Raw genomic sequence first — 10,906 nt, 5'->3', positions numbered from 1 at the left:
GTCCCAACAGCTTTTTTGCAAATTCCATCAGATTTTTAACTTAGATGAACATTTTTTTTTGCAAATAAAGGCAACTTTTCTTCTTTATATCAAATCTGAATGTCTTTTATTTCCTTTCCTTGCTTGATTATAGAATCTCCAATACAATGTTGAATAGAAGTGGTGAGAGTAGATAGACCCATCTTGTTCATGATCTTAGTGGAAAAACATTAATGAACCCTAATGTTCATTATAGGGTTTTGTTTGGTAGATGCCTTTTATTAGGTAAGAAGATTCCCTTCTATTCCTGGCTTGGTTTTTTTGTTTTTTTGTTTTTTTTTGAGACGGAGTCTTGCTCTGTAGCCCAGGCTGGAGTGCAGTGGCGCGATCTCGGCTCACTGCAAGCTCTGCCTCCCGGGTTCACGCCATTCTCCTGCCTCAGCCTCCTGAGTAGCTGGGACTACAGGGCCCGCCACCACGCCCAGCTAATTTTTTTTTGTATTTTTAGTAGAGATGGGGTTTCACCGTGTTAGCCAGGATGGTCTCGATCTCCTGACCTTGTGATCCGCCCGCCTCAGCCTCCCAAAGTGCTGGGATTACAAGCGTGAGCCACCGCGCCTGGCCAAGCTTAATTTTTTTTTAACAATCAGGAACGAATGTTGGATTTTGTCAAATGGTTTTTCTGCCTTTATTGAAATGATCTGATCATTTTAATTGTTTAGTCTGTTAATATGGTGAATTACACTGATTGATTTTCCAGTGTTAAAGCCACTTTGCAGTCCTGGGAGAAATCCCACTTGGTTGTGATGTACAGTTGTCTTCCTTTATCCATGGGGGATGTGTTCCAAGACCCCTAGTGGATGCCTGAAACCTCAGATAGTACCAAACCCTATATACACTATGTTTTTTCCTGTACAGACATACCTATGATAAAGCCTAATTTATAAATTAGGCACAGTAAGATATTAACAATAACTAATAATACAATAGAACAATTATAACAATATACTGTAATAAAAGTTATATGAATGTGGTCTCTCTCTAAATGTTTTCTTTTACTATAATATGGGTAGCCAAAACTGCAAAAAGTGAAACTCCAGATAAAGGGAGACTACTGTATTTTTTTAATATACATTCATGAGTCACTTAATGATGGGGATATGTTCTGAGAAATGTGTCATTAAGTGATTTGATTTCATCATTGTGTGAACATGACAGAGTGCACTCACGCGAACCTAGCTGAGATAGCCTACTACACACCTAGGCTATGTGGTGTAGCCTGTTTCTCCTAGGCCACAAACCAGTACAGCATGTTACCGTACTGAATATCATAGGTAACTGTATCACAGTGGTATTTGTGTATCTAAACATAGAAAAGATACAGTAAAAATACAGTATTAGAATCTTTTTTTTTTTTTTGAGACAGGGTCTCACTCTGTTGCCCAGGCTGGAGTGCAGTGGCGCGATCTCAGCTCACTGCAACCTCCGCCTCCTGGGCTCAAGCCATCCTCTCACCTCAGCCTCCCATGTAGCTGAGACCACAAACACAAGCCACCACGCCTGGCTAATTTTTTTATTTTAAATTTTTTTGTAGAGATGGGGTTTTGCCATGTTGCCCAGGCTGGTCTTGAACTCCTGGGCTCAAGCTACCCACCTGCCCTGGCCTCCCAAAGTGCTGGGATTACAGGCATAAGCCACTGCACCTGTCCCAGAATTATAATCTTATGGGATCACTATTGTATATGTGGTCCATCATTGACGGGAATGTCACTATGCACCAAATGACTATTATATATTCAGAGACAACTTCTGGTATAGTGATGTGAGGAGCTCCACCTACCCTCTGCCCAGAGAAATAACTATAACTGGTAAATATTATATGAAAAAACCATTTAAAGTCTCTGGAAATTGTCCTGAGGTCACACAGCAAATGAAGAAAAATTTATTCAAGAAAATCGCTGGGGCCGGGCGCGGTGGCTCACGCCTGTAATCCCAGCACTTTGGGAGTCCCAGGCGGGCAGATCACGAGGTCAGGAGATCGAGACCATCCTGGCGAACATGGTGAAACCCAGTCTCTACTAAAAATACAAAAAAATTAACCGGGCGTGGTGGCGGGCACCTGTAGTCACAGCTACTCGGGAGGCTGAGGCAGGAGAATGGTGTGAACCTGGGAGGTGGAGCTTGCAGTGAGCAGAGATCGTGCCACTGCACTCCAGCCTGGGCAACAGAGTGAGACTCCATCTCAAAAAAAAAAAAAAAAGAAAGAAAAAAAAGAAAATCGGCCGGGCGTGGGAGGCTGAGGCAGGTGGGTCATGAGGTCAGGAGTTTGAGACCAGCCTGGCCAATGTGGTGAAACCCGGTTTCTACTAAAAATACAAAAAAAATTAGCCGGGCATAGTGGCACACGCCTGCAGTTCCAGCTACTCAGGAGGCTGAGGCAGAAGAATCACTTGAACCCAGGAGGCGGAGGTTGCAGTGAGCCGAGATTACCCCACTGCACTCCAGCCTGGGCAACAGAGCAAGACTCTGTCTCAAAAAAAAAAAAAAAGAAAGAAAAAGAAAAAGGAAAATCTATTAAATCTCAGAACCGTAGAACAGTGAGAGCCTGTGGCATTTGAGCCATGGCCCATTCTCTCCCTTCCCCGTCCCCGCAGCTCAGCGAGATGGAAGTTCTACTCCAGGTGGATGCAGCCAAGAACACAGGTCTCCCTCTCCTTAGTCTCAGCTGGGGGGCTAGAGTATCTCCCTAGGAAGGGCAGGATATCAGCATTTCTCATCCACCAAGTCCTGTGTTGTAGATACTCCATTCTAGGCAAGAGTGGCTGAGAGGTCTGAGGTTCTCCTCCTCTACCCAGCCCCACTCCGTAGGGTAGAAGCTCTGCCTTAGGTGCAGCAGGCCAAAAAAATGCCTGGTTGCATTTGCCCCAGCTCATTCATAGGGTAGAGGTTCCATAGCATAAGTGGCAAGCCAAGAAGATCAGAAGCTACTGCTCCATCCAGCAGCCTGTTCATAAAGCAGGTGTGTCATTCTCTGAGAAAGGGGCCCATTCTCCATACCTCCAGAACAGTTGTGCAGAGGTTTTGCCCAGAGAGTGGCAGGCTGTAAGAACAGAGAGAACCTAAGCTCTTCCCAAGGGAACTGACTTCCTTTGGAAGTGAGTGTGGAGGAGTTCCAGATTAAGGGGAAAAGCAATAGAGATTTTGATGGTAAGCAATTTTGGTGGCAAGCAATTATGAGGAGGCTAGTAGCTTGTCAGATTAACAAGCTAAACTATAGAGTAGCCACTGAGAAGAACGCTCCTGGAGTTGTAACAAACCTCAAAGACTGGCCTCAAAGAGTACCTTTGCAAAAGGGCCTGAATTTAACTGAATCACATGTGGAGCAATTTCTACCCCAGGACACTGTTGAAAACAACAGAGCAATTAGTCATCAATGGAGGCTAATAGCTGGGTATGATTCCAACACAGGCAGACAGCTTGACAGAGAAATCATAAAAAGAGACAAAGAGACCCCTGCTAAAACCACTGTCACCTAGGGTGACCCTGGTCATGCCCAAGGCTGCTTTCTCTGAGGAGTGAAATCAGAAGCTGCATACTTAGGAGAAATAGACTTCACTAAAATAGTCCAGCTAAGTCACTAAACAAATAAGCAAACAAAAACGAGCCCCAGAATGTGAGAGTTCAGTATTTAGAGTGCTACAGTATATTCTCTAAAATGTCCAGTGGTTAACAACCATTTATGAGACATGAAAAAAAAAAAAAAGCAGGAAAGTGTGACCAGATATAGGAAAAAGAAAAGCAGGCAACAGAAACTGCCTTTAATCTTCAGAGTATACAAATTCAGTAAAAAAGAAAAATATATAAAAAAAGAAAGAAACTTCACCTCAGAGGATCCAGATATCAGGCTTAGCCAAGACGCCAAAGCAACTGTTATAAATATTTTCAGAGAATTAAAAAAAAGAATGCTTAAGAAAATAAAGGAAGGTAAAATAATTTCTTATCAAAATAGAGACTATCAATAAAGAGATAGAAATTATAAAATAGCACCAAATGAAAATTCTGGAGTTGGAATACAATAACTAAAATGAAAACTTCATTAGAGAGATCCAATGGGCAAAAGAATGAATCAGCAATTGTAAGGAGAGATTAATAGAGATTACACAATTGAAAGAGCAGAGAGACAGAAAAAACGCAGAAAAATGAACAGAGCCTTGGAGAAATGTGGAAAACCATTAAGCACACCAACATACATGTAATTGGAGTATCAGAAGGAGAGGAAAGAGAAAGGAGCAGACAAAATATTTGAAGAAATAATGCTCAAAAACTTCCCAAATTTGAGGAAAACAATCTACACACATCCAAGAAGTTTAATGGACTCCAGGTCGGAATTTGCAAATATGCAAATATATCCAGACATATTGTAGTCAAATGATCAAATGATCAAAAACAAAGAACTATAATCCCAGCTACTCAGGAGGCTGAGGTGGGAGGATAACTTGAGCCCAGGAGTTTCAGTTTAGCCCGGGCAACACAGTAAGACATCATCTCTAAACAAACAAACCAATAAAAAGCAAAGCATTAAGTGAAAAAAGACTCATCAAAGAGAACAGCACCTCAGACTAACAGCTGACTTGTCATCAGAAACAGTGAAGGATAGAAGCCAAAGTGCTGACAGGAAAAGTAAGTATCAACCAAGAATTGTATATCCAGCAAAGCTGTCTTTTAAAACTGAAGGTGAGGCTGGGCACGGTGGCTCACGCCTGTAATTCCAGCACTTTGGGAGGCCGAGGCGAGCAGATCATGAGGTCAGGAGATCGAGACCATCCTGGCTAACGCGGTGAAACCCTGTCTCTACTAAAAATACAAAAAATCAGGCGGGCATAGTGGTGGGCGCCTGTAGTCCCAGCTACTTGGGAGTCTGAGGCAGGAGAATGGCGTGAACCCGGGAGGCGGAGCTTGCAGTAAGCCGAGATGGCGCGACTGCACTCCAGCCTGGGAGACACAGAGAGGCTCCATCTCAAAAAAACAAACAAACAAACAATAAAACTGAAGGTGAAATAAAGATGTTTCCAGATGTGCAAATACTGAGAAAATTTATTATATACTATTGAATTTAATTTGCCAAAGTTTTGTTGAGAATTTTTCTATGTTCATGAGTAACATTGGATTTTAGGTTTTCTGTTCTTTTTAAAAAATTTTTACATATAATTTTGTTGCTTCCTAAATTCACCTGACCCTAAAACCTTTTTCTGTTGTTTATAATACTGTGGTCTGGTTTTGGTATCAATAAAATGCTGGCCTCATAGAATGAATGAATTAGGAAATGTTTCTCCCAGTTCAATTTGCTGGAAGTTTGTGTAAAATTGGTAGTCTTGGCTACTTGGGAGGCTAAGGCATGGGGATCATATGAGCCCAGGAGTTTGAGTCCAATCTGGGCAATATAGAGAGACCCTGTCTTTAAAAAATTGCTACCATTTATTCCTTCAATGTTTGGGGTCAGCCAATCCAGAATCATATACCAGTAAAAGATCCATTCACAGTGTAAGGTCAGTGGATTTCACTGTCACAAAGTACAAAAAATCCATTGACCTGGTTTCAGATTTTACACTGCAACTAACCTTTGAAAAACTACCACTTTTTGCATTTTGGTTTATATCAAAGAAGAATATCCATGCTTATCTAAAAAGCTCCTCCATAGCTGGGTGCGATAGCTCACGCCTGTAATCCCAGCTCTTTGGGAGGCCAAGGCAGGTGGATCACTTGAGTGCAGGAGTTCAAGACCAGCCTGGGCAACATGGTGAAACCCTGTTTCTACCAAAAATAATAGAATAAAATAAATAAAATAGCTCCTCTTTTTTCCACTCCCATATCTGTGTGGGATGGAAGTTTCTTCATATACTGCAACCAAAAGAACATATCACAACAGACTGAATGCAGAAACAGGTATGATAATACAGTTGTCTTCTCTACAGCCAGACACTGAAAAGATTTGCAAAAAAACCACCACCAACAACAAATACACAGAAGCTATTCTTCTTAGTAATATTTTAAAATACATATTTATTTTTAATAAAAATATTTATGCTAACAAGAAATGCACCGTTTCTTTTAAAACAAATCAGATTTTAAGTTCTCAATTTAAATTTCTGATGATGTGTTAGTTTCTCACTGCTGCTGTAACAAATTACCACAGATTTCATTGCTTAAAACAAGATGTACGTACGGCTGGGCGTGGTGGCTCACGCCTGTAATCCCAGCACTTTGGGAGGCCCAAGGCAGGCAGATCATGAGGTCAGGAGATTGAGACCATCCTGGCTAATATGGTGAAACCCAGTCTCTATTTAAAAATACAAAAATTAGACAGGCATGGTGGCGGGCGCCTGTAGTCCCAGCTACTCGGGAAGCTGAGGCAGAATAGCGTGAACCCAGAAGGCAGAGCTTGCAGTGAGCCGATATTGCGCCACTGCACTCCGGCCTGGGCGACAGAGCGAAGACTCTGTCTCAAAAAAACCAAATAAACAACAACAAAACCGAAACAAAACAAACAAACAAAAAAACAAGATGTATTCTCTTACTGTTCTAAAAGCCAAAAGTTTGAAATGGATCTCAGTGGGGCAAAATCAAGGCAAGGCATCTGCAGGGCTGTTTCTGGAGGCTCCAGGGGAGAAACCATTCTTTGCTTTTTCCAGATTCCCGAGGCCACCCCATGTCTTGGCTCGTAGCCCCATGCCACATGGCCTTCTCTTCTGCATCCATCATCACATTGCCACCTTCTGCCCTTGACCTTCCTGTGTCCCTTTTATAAGGACCCTTGTGCTAATGGGGGGCCAATCAGATAATCCAGGATAATCTCCCCATCTCAAAGTTCTTAATCACATCTGGAAATCCCTTTGCCATATAAGGGGACAGATTCACAGATTTCAGGGATCAGGATGTGGATCTCCTTTGAGGGCCATTATTCAGCCTTTTACATACAGTAAGAATCAGGAGTCATGAGCCCCATACACAGAAGCTCCTTGAAGTCTTTGGTAATCCTCTGAGCATAGAGAGGTCCCAGAAACGGCTGCTCTGGGCTATCAAAGTGAGTGGGCCTGGGGGATTTTCCTGAACAGCCTCCCCTGCTTGATGCCCAGGGAACCCAGGCCAGGTCGCAGCTTGAGGGCAGCACAGGGCATGGCCAGCTGAGTGCCTCTGCTCTTCTACAGCCGTGTGGGCGGCAGCCCAAAGAGCTGGTTTGCAGCAGGGCTGAGTGCGAATCCTGCCCGGGTCCCTCTGTGTCACAGGTCTGTGAACTCAGTATGTTCACGACCAAACCTGTGACCTTCCCCCTAAACCTGCACCACCACCCACATCTGCCCCACCCTTTCCTGGTGCCCAAGCCCTTGTTCTCCTTCACAGACCACCCACCTCCCCACTCAAACCATAGGAAATTCCACCAGCATTCCTTCCAAAACACCTCTCGAACTTACTCCTTCTCTACCCAACTCCACTCCTGGTCCAAGCCACTGACACCTCCCATCTCCGTGACTGCAAAGCTCCCTTGCTGGTCTCAAGCCTTCAGCTCTGTCCCTCCCAGCCCGCTTCCCAGCCACAACCTCTGGGAATAAATGAGATGGCAATCTGGCAGGGCTGCCTCCTGCCTCACCTCCTCATGGCTCCCCATTGCCCTCATGGCAAACGTCCAGCGTGCCTGCTGCTGCTGAGCCCTCCAGCCCCATCTCTTGCCATATCCCCACTCGCACCCCAAGCTCCAGGCAGACGAGCACTGCTTGGCTCCTCAAACCAGCCAGCGCCTCTGGCCTGTGAACCTGAGCGCGTTCTGTGCCTCGGCTCCCTCTCCCCATCCCCTGCCCAGGGGTCATTCCTGGGCATCCCCTGAATTTCTGGGGTGGGTTGAGGGCCTCTGTAGTCACTCAGGTCTCCTGGGCTTGTCCCTACTGGGCCCCTAATTTCCCTCCAGGCTTGGCCCAGGTTGGACTTGGGGAGGGCGCATGGAAAGGTTGTGAACAAATAGATAAGCATTCCAGGTCCGTGGGGAGGGAGGTCATCCACGGAGAGGTACCCCCAAAACCCTCAAGGACTTCAACTGGAAGGTGAACCCCAAAGGGGAAAGGAGCCCCATCTACCCCTGCTCCAGAGGCCCAGGGGTGACGCTGTGGAGGGGTCAGAATCAGGGACTCTGCCCACAGCCACTGCACCATAGGAGGCCACAGAGCCACTCAGGAGGGGCAGGAAGACAGCCACGAGTGACCGGGATTCTCTCATTCTCGCCTTGACCAAACTCTACTCTGCCACCCTGGACTCTTTTATTACCCTTGAGATGCTTTCTCACCATCTTAAGGTGACAGGCTGGAGTGCAGTGGTGAAATCTCGGCTCACTGCAACCTCTGCCTCCCAGGTTCAAGTGATTCTCCTGCCTCAGCCTCCCCAGTAGATGGGATTACAGGCATGCACCACCACGCACGGCATATTTTTGTATTTTTAGTAGAGACGGGGTTTCGCCATGTTGGCCAGGCTGGTCTCAAACTCCTGTCCTCAAGTGATTCACCTGCCTCAACCTCCCAAAGTGGTGGGATTACAGGCATAAGCCACCGCGCCTGGCCCCTGGACTCTTTTTCAACCAGGCCTGACCTTTTGACTTCCGTGGTCACCTCTGTATTGCCCAATTTTAGCAGGAATCCTGCTAAGTCAGTTTATCCAGAGACCCCCGTATCTGACCACCTTCCACGTCTGACTGGGTTCCTCTTCCTCCACCACCCCTAGGTGCTGTCTGAGCACCCTGGCCTGTCTTCAGCAGGAATTCTGTTAGGTGGGTGTGGCTGGAACCCCTCTTCGCTCGGATGTTTCATTTTAGTCACTTTCCATCCAGTGACCCCCACCTGCTCCTTGGCGATCAATCCCAATATCTCTTCCGCACTGCAAAACCCCATCAATCTCAGTGGCTCCCCACTGCATAAAGTCAGCCTGACCATCCTTAACAAGTGTCATGTATGATAATGGTGGGCTTTGCAACTGGCCCCATGCCCTCCCTTCTGGGCTTAGCAAAACACTCCCGCTCAAACCTGGTTCTCCTCAGATGACCAAAGGCTTTCCTCCTCACATTGGATGTACATTTCTTCTTTGTTTTAGAGACAGGGTCTTGCTCTGTTACCCAGGCTGATGTACAGTGGCACAATCATAGCTCACTGCAGCCTGGAACTGGGCTCGAGCAATCCTCCTGCCTCAGCCTCCTGGGTAGCTAAGACTACAGCTGTGCTCAGCGAATTAACCACCATGCCTAGGGAATTAATTATTTATTATTATTATTATTTTGAGATGGGGTCTCATTCTGTGTCGCCCAGGCTAGAGTACAGTGGTACAATCATAGCTCATTGCATGATTTTTTTATTTTTTGTAGAGACGAGGTTTTGCTGTGTTACCCAGGCTGGTCTCAAACTCCTGGGCTCAAGCGATCCGCCTGCCTTGGCCTCCCAAAGTGTTGGAATTATAGGTGTGAGCCACTGTGCCTGGCCTCATGTACATTTCTAAATCTCCCATGCCAGGACCTCTGAGGTTTCTGCAGACCACACTCTCTCCTTCCACCCCTCATCACCTTTCCTCTGCAAGGGGCCTCCCTTTCTGGCCTGGACCCCTCCACACTCCCCAGCCACCCCTTCTCCTCCCCAGCTCAGCCTGTCCACCCTGCTGCTCCCCTTGCGTCTTCCCTGAGGCTCAGGGAGTCCAGGTTGGGGGTGCTCGGGTCTCAGCAGGGCCAGCACTCACCACTGGTGTTCCTTGCCACACCCTGTGTAAGGCCCCAGAGCAGGCCTACCTGTGGCCTCTATGAGGTCTCAGTATCAGACTAATTAACACCCTCAACCCATGCCATGGGGCCCCTGATGTGTTCCCAGCACTGGACCAGGTGGGGGAATCCAGAGATTATGTTCAGACCCAGCCCTGCCTTCCTGGAGCCCTCAGAGAGCCAAGCCAGCAATAGTCCTCACCTGGCTCAGCCAGGACACTGTGGTTGCCTAGACAGGACATGCGAACCAGTCACAGGCAGACCTGCAAATGGGTTTCACTGTCCAGAACTGAATGGATGGCTACTCAACTGTGGCAGGGCGAAGGCATCACTGAGCAAAAGGGGCTCACTGCTCCATGTGCTAAAAGCCAATGCTATAACACTGAGTTTTTTGTTTTTGTTTTGTTTTTTTTTTTTTGAGATGCAGTCTTGCTCTGTTGTCCAGGCTGGAGTGCAGTGGCTCCATCTTAGCTCACTGCAACCTCCACCTCCTGGGTTCAAGCGATTCTCCTGCCTCAGCCTCCTGAGTAGCTGGGATTATAGGCGCCCGCTACCATGCCCAGCTAATTTTTGTATTTTTAGTAAAGACAGGGTTTCTCCATGTTGGCCAGGCTGGTTTCGAACTCCTGACCTCGTGATCCACCTGCCTTGGCCTCCCAAAGTGCTGGGATTACAAGCATGAGCCACCGCGCCCCGCCGACACTGGGTTTTTGAGAGAAGAAAAGCTTTTATTGCAAGTTGATTTACAAGGGGATAGGAGTCCAGCTCAAAGCTGCCTCCCTGTACTGGTTTTAAGGCAGTAATTTTATTGGAAAAGGTTTATGGGGTGGAAGGAAAGGGAGGTCCTTGGGCAGGCACATTTATCCTTCATGCCTCCTCATGGGTCATGTGTGCAAATCAGGAGACATTAGTATGAAACACGCGGTGGAAATTTAGGCTTTGATGTCTGAAAGCCTGTTTTGCACAGATTCCCGCTGGCCATCTTGGCTCCAGCCAATTTCAGCCAGTTTCTAAAATCTCACAAGTGAAGGGAGTGTCAGCTTTTTAGGAAGTTGTTTCTTTTCTTACCTGCTATCCTGCAAACTCAAGAATTTCTTAGTCCCTGACGTCTTTTAACTCCTTGGGGCATGGTTTCGGAGGGACCCA

Source organism: Pongo abelii, chromosome 23 (assembly GCF_028885655.2).
Source record: "Pongo abelii isolate AG06213 chromosome 23, NHGRI_mPonAbe1-v2.0_pri, whole genome shotgun sequence".
Lineage (NCBI taxonomy): Eukaryota > Metazoa > Chordata > Mammalia > Primates > Hominidae > Pongo > Pongo abelii.
This window is presented reverse-complemented; position numbering follows the sequence as displayed.